Below are 17,099 nucleotides of genomic sequence, written 5' to 3' on the forward strand. Positions count from 1 at the left end.
CTGCCCTCATCATTAAGAAGTTAACTCAAGCATTAGGAATAAAATGGGAATATCATACACCATGGCATCCGCCATCATCAGGGAAAGTAGACAAAATGAATCAAACCCTCTAGACCCACTTAAACCAAACTGATTTTAGAAACCCAGCTACCTTGGACAAAATGCATTTCTATTGCCTTTTTAAGACTCCAAACTGACCCTTGAAAAGACATAGGCCTATCCCCTTATGAAATGCATTATGGGTTGCCTTACCTAAACTCTACTACTGGCCTTCCTACTTTTGAAACAAAAGACCAACTTCTCAAGAATTATATATTAGGGTTGCCTTCCACCCTCTCCTCCCTGAGGATTCAAGGTCTCCTGACACAGACTCCACCCCTCAAATTCCCGGTTCACTACCACCAGCCTGGAGATAACGTCCTTATCAGAAGTTGGAAATAGGGAAAGCTCAAACCTACATGGGAAGGACCTTACTTAGTGCTTCTAACAACTGAAACAGCAGTCCAGACCAGTGAAAAGGGTTGGACTCATCACACCTGGGTCAAAAGAGCACCATCTACGTCAGGACCCACCCCAACCACAGTAACGTTGAAAAGAACAGTTTAATTTGTCTCTTCCTCCTTTTCCTCTTCTCCCTAGCTACCTCACATCTTATTATTAATATAACTAGGTCTAGTTCCCCTCAAACAATTACCTTGTTTTGTTATGCCCTGTGGAGATCTCCAAAGCCAAAGGAAGCTAGCCTCTTTAGGAAAGTACCTTTGCCCTTCCAGGATAAATAGAACTGCCTATAAGAGTGACTCTTGCACCAAACAAGCACAAGGCAGTTATTGGAAGTTCTGTTTTGGCTGGGGAGATGTGGTCTGTACCACCAAGTATTAAGGCTGGACCTCTCCAGGAGGAGGTTGCGCTAACCTAAAGCCTTACTTCCACTTTACCAAAGAGACAACTCCCTCTAATTGTAAACTCCAACAATGTAACCATGTGCAAATCTCTATTACTTTCCCCACCTCTACTGACACTAACCCCATTATAGGTTGCTTCTATGGCCTAGGAGCTGATGTTCCTGGAATAGACCCTATAAGATCCTTTGAGGTATGCTTCATTGCTCCTCCACCCCCTTCCGTTCCTCCTCCTTCTGAATCTTCTTCCAATCAAACAGCTGTTCTTTCCATACCCAATGACAAAACTATAGTAGACATTGTAGAATTTAAAGATTTAAAGCAAACTTTAGTGATTGAAACAGGATACCATGATGCAAATGCCTGGCTGGAACGGATTGAATATTCTGTTCACAGGTTAAACGAAAGCGACAGTTATGCTTGTGTGGCAGGGAGGCCAGAGGCCCAGATAGTCCCCTTCCCACTTGGGTGGTCTTCTGACCGACTAGGCATGAGCTGCATGGTGAGTCTCTTTCAAAACCCCACAGCCTGGGGCTACGAGGCACGCAAGAATCTCTCACTGCTATTCCCTGAAGTTAAAGGCTCTGTGGGTCAGCCCCAAGGGCCCTCTGGCCTCCAGCTTTTGATGCTAATTGTACCTCGTGTCTCTCACCACAGGGGGAAAGATTAACGTCCCTCAGAGACCCAAAAGAATGCAGTGAAACCAAGCCTTTCCGAGAGCTTACTAGTCACGTTGCCCTTGTTTATTCCCTAGGGGATGTGTGGTGGTATTGTGGTGGACCACTGTTGGGTACTCTGTCAAAGTAAATGGAAAAACACTTGCGCTCTAGTCCAATTGGCCATCCCTTTTACCCTGGCATTTCATCAACAAAACAGGAAGGAAAATCACAAAAAAGAGGTGCCCCTCCTGGGTCTTTTGACCTTCATGGTTATGTAGATGCCATTGGAGTTCCACGAGGGGTGCCAAATGAATTTAAAGCCCAAAATCAAATAGCCGCAGGATTTGAATCTGCATTGTGCTGGTGACCAACTATAAACAAGAATGTAGATTGGATAAATTATATTTACTGTAATCAACAGTGATTTTTCAATTACACAAGAGATGCCATTAAAGGAATAACTGAACAATTAGGCCCTATCAGCCAAATGGCCTGGAAAAATAGGATAGCCCTTGACATCTTGACATGATATTAGCTGAAAAAGGTGGAATATGTATCATGATTGGGACTCAATGCTGTACTTTCATCCCTAATAACACTGCACCCGATGGAACCATAACAAAGGCGCTACAAGGTCTTACTACCTTAACCACCAAGAATTACTTAGCTGAGAATTCTGGAATAAATGACCCCTTCACTAGTTTAATGGAAAAAGGGTTTGGCAAATGGAAGGGACTCATGATCTCAATCCTCACCTCCCTTGCAATTGTAATAGGTGTACTCATTCTTGTAGGATGCTACATTATACCCTGTGTCTGTGGATTGGTGCCAAAACTTACTGAAACAGCTCTCACTAAAACCTTCTCCATTCTCCCCTGCCTTATTCAGATAAACTGTTACTTTTAGAAAATCAAGAAGAACAACAAAGCCAAAATATGTTAGACAAATTTGAAGAAGAAGAATTGTAAAAATCAAAAGGGAGGAAAGTGTCAGGTACAGTGAGTTCCTCTTCAAAGGTGAAACTTCCTTGTTCTTTGTTTTCGGTATCAAATTCCTTGTATGTTCTCGCCCCCAGTTACTGCTCTGTAAACCACTATTCCCACTAGTCCGGACCTGTAACCCACCTTCTCCAATTTTTCTTGTTTCTCAGATTAATTTGTAACTAGCCGTGCCCTGACATGCCCAGACATACTTTGTACTTGTTCTGTAGACAACCCTTCCCACCTTAGTAACAAACAGTCTCTCCCTCTCCTCCTCTTTCCACAAACTGTGCATTTACCCCATTTGGAAAGGTTCAGGTATTAGCCAATCAGGATAGTTTAGATTGTGTGGTCCGACTCCAGCCAATGGAGAAAGGACACAGAAACAGAAGCTGTATTAGCAATAAAAATCCTTCTCTGTTTGTTTGGGGTGCTCTTGTGATCATGACTGATGCAGGCAGCACCCTTCTGCAGAAGTAAGCTTTGCCTTGCTGAGAAATTCTCTGTTTGAGTGCTTGTTCTCTTGGCAACTCTGAGCTCTTATTTCCAATGTATTATTCAAGTATGGTTGGAGCCATATGTGGCTTAGAGACTACTTTTGTGCCATGTTTAACTCAGGACTTCGAGCTCAGAGATTCCCTCTCTGATCATTCTCAGAGGTTAGTGTTGGGCAGGCACATAATCTTCCTGACCATCAGACATGACTGTAGCTTTGGTTGGGCTCTCTTTGTTTTTTTTCCACTAATTTCCCCATTTACCTTTTGTTCTTCTCTGTGGTATCACCCCCAACTGGCAGCCTCCACTAATTGCTACTGATTGCTTTATTGATTTTTACATTGTCCTGGGACATAAATTGTTCTGTTGTCTGATCCAAATACAGCCAGGCCCCATGGCAGGGTAGGGTATTGCTCAACTTTGGGGCTTGGTCTGACCCTCCTCGAGGAAGAACTTCTGTACTGTGGAGCAGAAGGTAGGCTGCAGTGGGGATGAGGATTCACTCTTCACCAGCTAATCCATCTAGATCCTCCTTATGGGCTAGAGCTGCATGGGTGTGGGGAGTGGGGAAGGGGAAATGTTAGGAGTTAGTGCTGCCACTGGTGCTGCCATTGCCCAGTAAAAATTTCCTGCAGGCAACCTTTGAGGAACTTGGGATCTGCCAATGTTCACAGGCTGCTGAAGCTACCCCAAATAGTTCTTCCACCCCAGAAAGCTGGGGAAGGGACTACCACTTGGTTGCTGAGAAAACCAGAGCAGCTCTCAGCAACATAGAGCTGTGCAGGAAAAGCAAATTTCATTCTTCCTTATCTTCTCTGCTCAGGTCTTCCCTATGGAGTGGGAGTTGACAGTGGGGGAATAGGAGCCTTGCTCAGCTTCTCCCATCCTCCTGGTACAGGATTTCCACAAGATGAAGTTGTACAAAATAGAATCTGTTGATGTTTCCTGGCTGCTGAATCAGTAGGACTAGGTCTTCTATCCAGGGAGCTGGGGGAGACAGGAGATGCCACTCAGCTGCTGAGCCTGCTGGAAGAGCTCTTGTACAAGGTGGAGCTGTGTCGTGTGTGTGTGTGTGTTTGTGAGATACAATTTTGTTTTTCTTTTATATCTATTCTTTTTCTCTAATTTTTGTTTTGTATACATTTTCTTTTAGTTTTTCTTTTTGATTATTCATCAGTGACTTTTACTTTCCTGTAGTACCTACTTGCATGAAGTTCTCATGGTGTAGGGTGACATCAGGATCATATTCCATGCTTCAAAGCTCTGAGAGTCTCTGCCACACAGGCAGAATTTTACAATTTGAAATGACAAAAATTGGTCTAACATGATCGATATTGAGAAATATTCAGGTATACTTATTGGACTTTAAAAGATAATTTTAAAATCTATGAAAAGTTGAGAAAATGATCAAGTTTTATAAGAGGAAATGCAGTTAAGCTGAATTCACTTCTCCATGGCAACATATAAAGCCAGATGACAGTGAAGCAATGCCTACAAGATCTTTAAGGAAAGAAAGTGTGAGCAAATAATTTTTTATCTAGCCAAATTAGATAGGTTTTAAAATAGGTTTTAACACATAAAAGCTCAGAAAATACTGTTTCCTGAGCCATTTAAAAAAATAACACAGGAAAAACTTCAATAAAACATAAGTTGGCTAAGGAAGCCAGAGCAAAGGTAATAGCAGTGAGCATTGATAATATTTATCTGTAAAACTAAGATTAAAGAAATATGAAAATTAATGTGACAGAATATAATGGAAATGTATATGCCTTGAAAATGTGGAAATGATACATATACTAGTATATGTATATGAAAGAGAAGGTAGCAAAAAATGTATGAAGTGGCATAGTTTTGCTAATTGCCTAATTTGTAATGTCTGGGAATCAAAAGTATCACATGAAGTTGCAAAATCAAGTATTTAAATCATAAACATGTTTCACAGTTCAAAGGTGAACACTAAGAAATATATTGACTAAAACTTGGCAGTGGAAGGAGAAAAGAAATATGCTAATTTTTATCTTACTTATAGAGAGAATTGTATTAACTTCCTATTGTTGCTCTAACAAACTACCACCAACTACCACAAACTTAGCGACTTAAAACCACATAAATTAGGCCAGGCGCGGTGGCTCATGACTGTAATCCGAGCCCTTTGGGAGGCCAAGGCAGGCAGATCACGAGGTCAGGAGTTCAAGACCAGCCTGACCAACATGGTGAAACCACATCTCTACTAAAAATACAAAAGTTAGCCGGACATGGTGGCATGCGCCTGTAATCCCAGCTACTCAGGAGGCTGAGGCAGAAAAATCACTTGAACCCAAGAGGCGGAGGTTGCAGTGAGCTGAGATCACGCCATTGCACTCCAGCATAAGTGACAGAGTGAGACTCTGTCAAAAAAAAGAAAGGAAAAGAAAAGAAAAGAAATAGAAACCATACAAATTTATTATCTTATAGTTTTGCAGGTCAGATGTCCAAAATCAATTTCACAAGGCTAAGGTCAAGATGTTGGCTGGGCTGCTTCCTTCTGGGGATTCTGAGGGAAGAATTCATTTCCTTGCCTTTTTTAGTTTCTAGTAGCTACTTGAGTTCCTTGGCTGGTGGAATACAAGTGGTCACTAGAAACTGAAAAAGGCAAGATGGACCCTTCCTCCATCTCCAGAGTGCATCACTCCAATCTCTGCTGTGTCATCAGATCACCTTCTCCTCGAATCTGACTCTTGCCTGCCTTTTACAAGGGCCTGTGGGATTACACTGGGTCCCCTGGGTAACCCAGGTTAATCTCACCATCTCATGATCCTTACATTACTGATAGCTACAAAGTCCCCTTTTCCATATACAGTAACATTCACAGGTTCTGGATATTAGGACATGCACATATTTGGGGGGCACTTATTCAGTTTACCAGAGAAATTATTGTGTATTTTCTTCAGAAGCAGACGATTAAGGTGATTTTATGTAATCATGATTATGAGGATAACCACTTCACCTTTATAAGCATTGTTATGGACTAAAATGTGTCTCCACAAATCTATATGTTGAAGCCCTAACCCTCAATGTGACTGAATTAAATGAAGTCATAAGGATGGGGCTTTAATTTTATAGGACTGGTGTTTTTACAAGAAGAAGAAGAACCACCAGAGCCTTCTGTCTCTTTTTTTACATCCATGGAGATAAGGCCATGTGAGGACACATCGTGAAGGTGGCCATCAAAGAACAAAGGAGAGAGCCCTCACCAGAACCCTCCTATGCTGGCACTTTGATCTTGGACTTCCAGCCTCCAGAACTCTGAGAAAATAAATTTTTGCTGGTGAAGCCGCCCAGTCTGTGGTACTTTGTTATGCCAATCCTAGCAGACCAATATAAACAGAACCCATTCTAAATATCAGAGGAACTAAATACAAAAACAAGAAAAAATAGTACCCTATATTATTAGAAGCTGCAAAACAAAACTTACCAAAAACTTTGCAAAACCCAGAAAACTTAATGCAAAATAATAGGAGAGAATTAAGTCAAAATATGTCTGTGAAATTAATGAATACAAATGGGCTTAATTTACCTACAAATACAAAAATATTTTCAAATTGAATTAAAAAGCAAATCTCAACTCCGTGCTATATATAAGGAACCCTCCCTAAATAAAGAGATTCAGAAAAGTTGCAGATAAAAATGATAAAACATTACACTAGAAAAAGGCAAAGAAAAAGAAAGCAGAGGTAGTGATGTTGTCCTAACACAAAGGATTGAGGATTGAGTTGTTAAATCAGAGTTCCACGAACCAGACAATCTACTATATATCAAACTTTATTAGTAATTTCCAAGTGACACAGCTATAGCAGCCAGGTGTCCAGGACATTCACATGTTCACCAGGTCCCTTTTTCTTGCACTGGACATACTCTCTGGCCAACTCATAAGATGATATTTCTAAATGAGTCTGTGGTTGCCTTGCTCATGCATGGCAGAGAGCATTTAGGTTATGAAATGCCTTTATTTTATCTCAGATTTATATAATTTACATAACTTATGTGATATTTTCCAGGAGACATGGCTTGTATGTCCAAAGATTCTCAAGTTATTTACCACAAACAATCCTAGAACAGGAACATCCTGCTAAAAGCATTCAATAGATAAGGACTCTTTTCTTAGCTATTTCAATTATTCAACGTATTTTCTAGAGCATCTTTTAAGGTATGTTTACAAGGTGATTAGACTGAGCTAACTGCCTCCTTTATTTCCAAGGAGTTTCTCCCAAATCCTATAATGAAGAGAAATGGATTGCAGGATAGTTGCTTAACCCCATCCTTCCCAGATGTTAATACCAGACAAGATGAGATGTGGGACAGAATGAACTAAATTAGCATTTATAAGTGAAATGTGCAGTGAAAACATAACAATTGTGAATAGCAATGCATCAAAAAATATGGCAATAACATTCATAAAACAGAAATTACAGAAGACACAAGAAACACAAGTGTGGTAAGGGAATTTAGATCACCTCTTTCTTATATGATACATCAAGTTGACAGTAAATAAATAAGGATATAAAAGACTAAAATACCATGGTTAATAAGTACATGTAATTGACATTTACTAAACTCTGTATCCTTAAATTGGAGAAAATATCTTCTTTTTCAAAAGCTCACGGAACATTCACATTTCCCATCTATTGAGCCACATAAGTAAATTTCAATATACTCCAAAACAGGAGAAAAGAAAAAAACTTAGACAATTTGATCATAGTCATATAAGAGTAGAAATAAATTTTAACAATTAGAAAACAGAAAAGTTTCTCCTTTTGAACATTTACATTTACAAAACTCTTAAACAACTCTTGGATCAAAGAGGAAATAGAAACCAAAATTAGAGAATTTCCTCAAAGTGAGATAACAGAAATATTGTGTTTAAAGACCTTTGAAATAAAATAAAGTGAGAATTCAGAGGAAAATTCAAGCCTTACATACTTTTAACTATTGGGAAAAGGAAGAAATAAATTATCCTCCAAATGGAAAAGATGGAAGAACAGGAATAGATTAAGCTGAACAAAAACAGAAGAAAGGAATTAGTAAAGGTAAAAGCAGAAATTATGAAGCTTTTAAAAAGAAATACAATAGACTAAATTCAAATCTGGTTCTAAAAAAATAATGAGAAATGATAGAATAGATAAAACACTGTGTTTGAAAAGGGGAAAAATTTCAAATATAAAAATTAAGTAATCATAAGGAAGGAAGAAACTATAGGATGATATAATTTGCCAAAATTAACACCAGAAAAGATTTTCCAATTTTTTTTCTGATTTTTTTTTTCCAATTGCATTCTGGTAAAAAGAAGAGCAGATTCTTATTGAACCTATGCAAAAATCTATATGGTCATTAAAAAGTAGAGAGATTCAGTAAGAGAAGTGAATGGTGTGGAGAATGAGAATCAGATGTCAATTAAAAATGTTTAATTTCCTTTTATAAAGTTGGAGTCTACTAAATTGCTACAGGTTAAGAATAGCTCAAAGATATCTAATGGGTGGTATGCAGGTAAATGTTTAACCACTGGCTCTTTAGAAAAAAAGAAAACAAGACCCTGACTGATAGCATTTGCTAACTTCTGTGGTTTCAATACTTGCCTATCATGGCTGAGTCAGCGACCGATGTGATGTTACCGAACGCAGCACACCATTATACAGTACCCTCCACGTCCATATAATAGACATCTCCAGAGCACAGACTAAAGCATAGTAAAATAGTGAGGAAGTGATTCATTTATTTGTTTAATACCTTTATTTATAACGTAATTTATTAAGACAACATAATAATATGATTTTATAGTATAATTTTATAATATAATATATAATTAACATTTGTATAATTTAATTTTTAGTAGAGTCTGTTTTTAACGACCAGAACAAAAGATTCCCAAATGCTAAAGCACACTACTTACTTTAACTATGCTTTGATTAAATCACCCCCCTCTGAGAATTACAGGTATACCTGCACTCCTGCCCAGTGATGTATACACACAATTGCAGCATTGCTTGTGATAGCAGGAGATGAAAACAATCCAAGCTTCTATTTGTGAAGGATTGGTTATATAAACTCTGGTATAGCCTCAAAGTGGAATACTCTGAAAAAGTTAAATTTTTTTTTTTTAAATTGAGAAAACTGTGTCTCAGTAAAGAAATATCTCCAGAATGTACAACTACATTAAAAAAAAACATGGTGGGGAACAATTAATATTTTTATGTAAAAAAGTAGAGCATGTAATTTGATTTCATTTGCGTAAAGAAACACAAAAACACATGTAAAAGAAACTGAGAAAGTAGTTTGCTTATATGAGATAGGAGTAGGATGGGAGGAAAAGGATAGAATAGGAGAGAACAAAGCTTCCAAATATCTTTGTAAATAGTTTTGACTTTTGGTTCATGTGAACATATTAGCAAAACAATTAACAATCTTTTTTTTTTTTTTTTTTTTTGAGACAGAGTCTCACTCACTCTATTACCCAGGCTGGAGTGCAGTAGCGTGATCTCGGCTCACTGCAATCTCTGCCTCCTAGATTCAAGTGATTCTCCTGCCTCACCCTCCCAGGTTGCTGGAATTACAGGGGCATGCGCTCATGAACGAATAATTTTTTGTATTTTTAGTAGAGACAAGGTTTCGCCATGTTGGACAGGCTGGTCTCGAACTCCTGACCCCAAGTGATCCTCCCGCCTCGGCCTCCCAAAGTGCTGGGATTACAGGCGTGAGCCATCACACCTGGCCAACAATCTTTTGAAACTAATAAAAGGAAATCTTGCTTGTTTTGACCTATACATAATGTTTTTTATTGTTCACCATCTAAGCTTGATAAATTATCCTATATAACAAAATGTTACTTTCACATGTTTCATGTAATCCTGTTCATATCAATTATTTTTCCCCAAATAAACATATTTTCAGTATTCACTTATTCGATATTTTTCTTTTCATTGACTGCGGAATCGATGAGTCTTTTCTTCTACTTGCTTTAGTTGTCCAAATACAGCCTTTTTACAGAGAAGTTCAACATACTAATATTGATGCAGTTTTTCAAAATTGTTTCCGTTGTGACCATTTGTTTCTGGTTTAAAATTACATTAGGTAGCTCTTGCACAATGAAGACAATGAAGCCACAGTTCATGCTTCAGTGTTAAAGAGAACTCTTGACAGTCTTCTCACATTTTAATTTTACTGTTATGACTCATCTCTGCTTTCATTCAAACTAAAATTTTTGTGCAACCTGGGAAGGTGAAAAAAATCACTGGGTTGAAATTCAAGAGGAAGATTCTATTCCTAGTCCTCCATTTATTAAGTGATCATGGTTATAGGGCTTAACCTCTTGGAACATGTTTTCTTAATTATAAAATAGGGATAGTCAGTTTTTTTCTGCGTAAAGTACAAGGAAGATATGACCAAATATAAGGCATTTTTTATATGAAGTGCCTTGATGAAAGCAAAGACTCAAACAAATTTATGATATTATTATTACCATGACCACAGAGGTGGCTTAATATGCTGCCTAGATTTTGAAATATAAAAAATTTCAATATCTTCTAAATAAAGCTGGATTCAAATTTGGCTGTGTCATTGAAAGTATTTATGCCAGTTCTATCTCTGTTTATTTTTAATCTCTTTACCAGGAGTAATATTTTATAGCACCTACTCCCTCTGCTGTTTGAACGTCCTTGTTTTCACATTGTGTTAAACTGTGAGTGGGGGGCAGGAATAAATCACATAGAATTCACCTCTGTATCACCCGAAACATGCTTGCAATTATCTCGTTCTTTCTTAGGGTAGATTATTCAAACATTCTCTATTCTGTTTTTCTTTTCTTGTAGTTTGTAGAACCATGCTTTGATCTTCTTTCTAAATATGATTTTTTGAGTGCAGTCTAAAGCTTTTAATTTGAATGGCACATGCTGTGAAATGCTAGAAACTGAAGATCTTTTTCTTATAAGACAAAGGAGTCAGTAGAGATGATATTATTAGATGTCACAAGCTACTGAGGCTTCTCCACTGAGAGGATTTTTGTTTCTAGACTCTGAGTGCTAACTGAATAATTGTTAACTTTATTGCAAAATAAGTAAAATTTTGAGCAATCACTGCCTTCAGATACAAAGCTTATTCCAAGTATAATTGCCTTTGGAGTCGTGAACTCCTAAGTTTTGTTAAACTCAGTGAATTTATTGATCTTAATAAATGTGCACAATGCTACGTGGGATCCAAAGAAATCCACCAACCAGTTTTCTCTAGACTTGGGTTCTACCATTTTGGCCATAATTATACTTCAAGATGTATGTAAGAAAAAAGAAAATAAAATGCTGTCGAAGTTGGTAAATTAAATATAATCACTGTCTCAAGGTAATGCTAGCTTTCCAACACATGCTTACATTCTATCAGCACTTTTTCTGGTCCTGAGCCCATCCATTCTCCTTTGCTTCTTTAATGTGAAATGTAACATATAATTTGTCCTTTTCTTTTTTGAGACTGGGTCTCACTATGTCCCCAAGTCTGGAGAGTAGTGACACTGTAACCTGGAACTCCTGGGCTCAAGCTGGAACTACAGGTGGGCACCATTCCTGGCTAATTTTTATTTTTATTTAATAATTTTTGATTTTTTAAAAAATATTTTTGTTGTACAGGGCTGGCCTCAAAAGATCCTCCCTCATTGGTCTCTCAAAGCACTGGGATCATGGCGAGAGCCACTGCGCCCAGCCTGCCATCATTTTTAATTCATCCAATTAATTTATGCTTTGTAGATGCCAGAGATTGTATTGGAGATATGAGTAAAAGTATCAGTATGAATATTTATTAACTAAAAATGCTTTTCTCTCTTTGCATACAGGACAGTGGGTTTGGTAAGGTTGAGGGTGATCAGACTACTTGCATGACCAGACCAAGTTCTGGGGGACTGAGCACTGTGGGTTTGGTAATACTAAGACCCACCATCCCAGGGTGAAGTTTGTCTTCCCTCTGCAGAAGCTGACAGCATGGCTGCCTTGTCAGAGCGCTTTCATGCCAAGGAGCCAGGTGAGTGGGGAAGAAGAGTTTAATGTCTGCTGGTTGCCCAGGCTACACTCTGGAGATTCTGCACAGCCTCTCCCGGCCCATTCAAGAGCAAGGCAAAATCCAGCCATTCAGGGACTGAGGAGTCCCTCACTCCCAGGGAAGCCAGTTATTCTCCAAACTAGCAGTCAACCAGTCCCTCTCTGGAAAGTGCTTTTGTGCATCTGCCCTAAATGTCCTTGCTTGCTGGATTGTGCATCAGTAATTATAGTAATTCCTGAAGATGAAAAGCTCCTGGCCGTCTTGCTCTCCCTGCAGACTCATGTCTTTATCCATAAACTGAAACTGTAAGACAGTCATCTGAACTATGAGCAACGCTTTCATGTAAAGAATGTGTTCAAGCCCTTTAAAATGGTTTTTTGATTCAGTTCTCAGAAGTTGAAGAATGGAAAGTGCCTACAGCTACCGTCCAAACCAGAATTTTCAAGTACAGTGAAGGCGGGAATGATGGAAGTAGAGAGGCATCCACTTGTCCTCCAGACCCGCTTGAGGGGGATCATATCAGAGCGGGAGTCATTTCAGGCAATGTTTGTGAAAATAATCCTTGGAGGGGTCTGATCTTCCCACCATGCTTCTTCTAAGGTAGATGAGGAGCATCCCCACACTGGGGAAGAGAATATAATTCCCAGAAACAGTCTTAGTAACCACTAATGTGAGGTATTGACAGGGGCTTGGGTAGGGGTAGAGGATCCTCCTGGACTTGACAGAAAACAAACCAAACAGAGAGAGAAAAAGAAAAGATCCCTTGGAACTTGAATATGTCTTTGCAAAAGGATTATTTATTTATTTTTTAAAAAATTGCCTTAAGGATTATAAATCATGCTGCTATAAAGACACATGCACATGTGTGTTTATTGTGGCACTATTCACAATAGCAAAGACTTGGAACCAACCCAAATGTCCAACAATGATAGACTGGATTAAGAAAATGTGGCACGTATACACCATGGAATACTATGCAGCCATAAAAAATGATGAGTTCATGTCCTTTGTAGGGACATGGATGAAGCTGGAAACCATCATTGTCAGCAAACTATCCCGAGGACAAAAAACCAAACACTGCATGTTCCCACTCATAGGTGGGAATTGAACAATGAGAACACATGGACACAGGAAGGGGAACATCACACACTGGGGACTGTTGTGGGGTAGGGGCAGGGGGGAGGGATAGCATTAGGAGATATACCTAATGCTAAATGACGAGTTAATGGGTGCAGCACACCAACATGGCACATGTATACATATGTAACAAACCTGCACTTGTGCACATGTACCCTAAAACTTAAAGTATAATAATAATAAAATTTTAAAAAAGTAATATATCGTTTTGTAAAAATTCAAATAATACAGGCATTACAGAGAATAAAGAGTGAATTTTCCTTTAAAAAAATTGCCTTAATTTAATTTGTCTGCAAAAGGATTTAGAAAAAGTGATTTTAGAAATTCTATTACAGAGAACCTTATGAAAAACTCAACTTCCTACAAACTAGGCAGATAGAGGCTGATCAGCTGAGACATAAAGTGGCTTTGCCATGTGTGACCCATGGCCTGGCAGCACTGGAGCAGCTGTCCGCTGCAGCAGGAGCCTTCTCTCCCTACAGTCACCAATAAGGATGACCTTTGGTCAAAATCCAGGCTAGTGATGACCTATAGTGTGTGGAGTTGGCTGTGTTTTAACCTCAGTGGAAACATACTGAATTTCGATGAGTAAAGGGGAGAGTAACATCACACAAGCCAAGAGCCTGAGACCTTGTCTACCAGAGGGAGGGCACCTCCATTCCAGAGAGCAAAATTCTCCCATGGCCAGCAGCAAGGGGTGCTTTTTGTGTTCCCACAGTTGTGATATAAAGTGGGGAGTGGCCCTGGGCAGTGAAAGAGAGGCAGGTGTGTTTTGCACTAGCCATGTGGCATACCCCTACCCTCTGCCCCAGGTTAGGAGTACCTTCAGCAGAGACTCTAAGGCCCAGTGGGTCTTTGCCTTTTCACTGTTCTATTGTCTGTTCATTTCTGTTCTATTGCACAAATATAAAACATAATTTTAATTATAGATAGCACTGGTGTCTCCAGTGACATTCTCTTTGCCAAATAACTTATTTAAGTTCTTGGACATGTGGACACTGTTGATCACCTCTCCATCCTGAAATTCTTTCTTCTCTTGGTTTCTCTGCTTATTTTCCTCCTCTTTCATTGATGCCTGTTCTTCATCAGTGTTCTTTGATAGATCACTATTAAAGCGCATGCTTTCTCCAGCATTTTCTCATCAGCTTGATTTTCTTGCGATGTTCACTTTCCATGCCCTTATTCACCTGCATGGCTCTGCCTTGTGTCTCTCCAACACAATCTGCCCAGCATTAGACAGCCCTGGACCACGCACACAAATGAATGCCTCACTGATGTCTCAAACACAGCCTTCCAAACCCAAGCTCATTATGTTCTTTCTACAGCTTGCTGTGATTCCTCCTGTATTTCTTATTTCAGTTAATGGCACCGTCATTCACTTGGTCACCCAAGCATAATCCTAAAGTAATTCTAAACTCTTTCTCCTCCCTAACTTCCATATTCATCCAGACCATTTCTTGTCAATTTAATTTCCTACACAGTTCTCAAAACTATCCTATCCTCCCCAATCTGCTTAGCAATTGTGTTGTTTTAGGGTTGATTCGTCTCTCACCTAGATGGTTAGAAGAGCTTTACTACTGTTCTCTGTCCAAAGGTGTCCTCCTTGTGTCAGTCAGGGCCACTTCCACCACACGGTCAGCTCACGATCCCAGCACAGCCGGGCCGACCTGCTCTTCCCTGAGTCTGCGCCCTGGCTGTCCTGATGCACCACTTTCCTCCCCCCACACCTTCTGTAACAATGCAAGCCTCACACCACCACGTGTCAGGCTCTCACACCTTTGCATATGTGCCTCCTTGCCTTTCCTTCTTGATAAAATTCTTGCTTAAATTTCGATCCCTACCTTAGTGTCATCTTTCTTCTACTACCAGAGATAATCTCAACTTCTTTTGAAATAATTCTGCCAATACGTCTGATGTGCCATTCATTGCTTTGTGTTGCCAAAATTTCTCTCACTCCCCAACTTAGAGTCTGACATGTGACTGGCATTGACTTTTCAAACCTGTGGATTTAATGCAGTCAAGAATTTCAGTATAAGCAGTTCCAAGTTTAAGTCTATGGCCGTAAAAAAGTCCTGGTTGCATGTTGTCTATGTCACATGCAGATGCGCGGCACCTTTAGCTGGAACAGCACATGATTCCGATTCAATATGGAGCTCCTCACACCTACTCATTCCTTCTAGTATGTTCACCAAACTAAAGACAAGTGATACTCCAAAGACCCCAATCTGGACATGCCACTCTCCTGCCTGAGAGCCTTCACTGGCTCTTTATTACTCTTAGGCTGAAATCCAAAGTCTTTGACATTGTTGACAAGGCTCAGCATGGTCTGCACCTTAACTGCTCTTGATCACCAGGCTCAAGCACCTCAGCCTCGTCAGGGTGCCACAGAAATGCCCCACTCTTGACCAACTACATTCTTCACATATGCTGTGGAATGCTCTTTCTTCCCCCTCTCCTGGATAACTGCCATAACTGCAATCCTTAAATATCAGCTTCAATGCCATTTCAAGAAGGGCTTCCCTGATGTTCTCTGACTGAGCAGGGTTCCCAGACACCAGGTCTTCTTCAGGGGATCTGCACACACGTGTAGACTACACTGTACCTAAGTGTGCAGTATCTCACAGTATGCTTCACACCGAAGACAAGACTGATTTGGGTATTTATTATAACAACTTGCTGACAGATATAAGTAAAGTGCCTTATGAAAGGGATGCTATTTTTAAATTTCATGCAAATTTGCTGCACTGGCTATCACTGTTTATTAAACACCTTTTCCACATAACATTTGCCAGAGTTGGATGAATTTAATTGTTATTAATTATTTATTATTCCTAACATTAAAAAAAATTTAGATCCCATCTGTCACACTAGCTTCACATCCTCTTTGAGAAGAGATTGTCTCTGTGTTGGTATTGTTGTATCCCCAGAGGGTGCCTTTTCTTCAGCCACTTGGGGATACTCTGCAATATCTGCTGAGTGAAGTGAGCTGAAGCCAGCTGCATCCCGGCTCAGCAAGACTCCATTGGCTGCACTGGGGTCTTAAGCTAATGAAGTTGCTCCCTCCAGCTCTGCACTCACGGCTGCACAACAATATCTGTTGTTGGAGCCACAAGAAAGGGAGTTAATTGCAATTTACTGGTGGGTTATCTAGTCTATCTAACAAAAATGTCAAAGCCACCCACTACCCAGCATGCTCCTTAGCATTGTAGCATTATCCAATAAAAATCTCCACATTTTCATCTTTAAAAGTGCTTTCCATATACTTAGTTATAAGCATAGTGTTTGCATTGAGTAGAATCGCCAAGTATAACCACATGTCTTTATATCAGTGTGTAACAGTATATAGCATTTTAGCAGTTTACTTTTCCTTTCCATTTTATGAGCTTTTATCTGATATTATGATAAAATTGCATACTCCTAAGAGCATGACTCCACAGAAGGAGCCATACTTCCTGGATGTAGAGACTCGAGTGGGTTCCCCTGGCAACCTGAGCCACCTGAGGGCTTCTCAATGCTCTGTTCATTTTGTCTTCCCTTTATTTTGGCCATTAATTTGGTAAACAAGAAAGGTAATAGTGCTCAAATGAAATAAAACTACTTTTATCATAATTAGTCTTGTTTTACCTTCAAAAGACTGTCTCAACTAGAAGAGGACTTTTTTTTTAATCAATAATGAGAATGAGAACCTCCTATTATAGTTTAGAAACCCCAGGCTGGTCTTGTACCCCTGCTTTTGTTATGGAAGGAAAACCCCTCTGCACTCATGATATATGTGAGAAATGGAGTTCAAGAGTCTGAATTGTTGAAATTGTATCAACTTGGTAACTTCTTTAAAGGTTTTCACCTGTTTACAATTTTACCTAAATCTTTTCAAA

Source organism: Gorilla gorilla, chromosome 7 (genome assembly GCF_029281585.2).
Source record: "Gorilla gorilla gorilla isolate KB3781 chromosome 7, NHGRI_mGorGor1-v2.1_pri, whole genome shotgun sequence".
Lineage (NCBI taxonomy): Eukaryota > Metazoa > Chordata > Mammalia > Primates > Hominidae > Gorilla > Gorilla gorilla.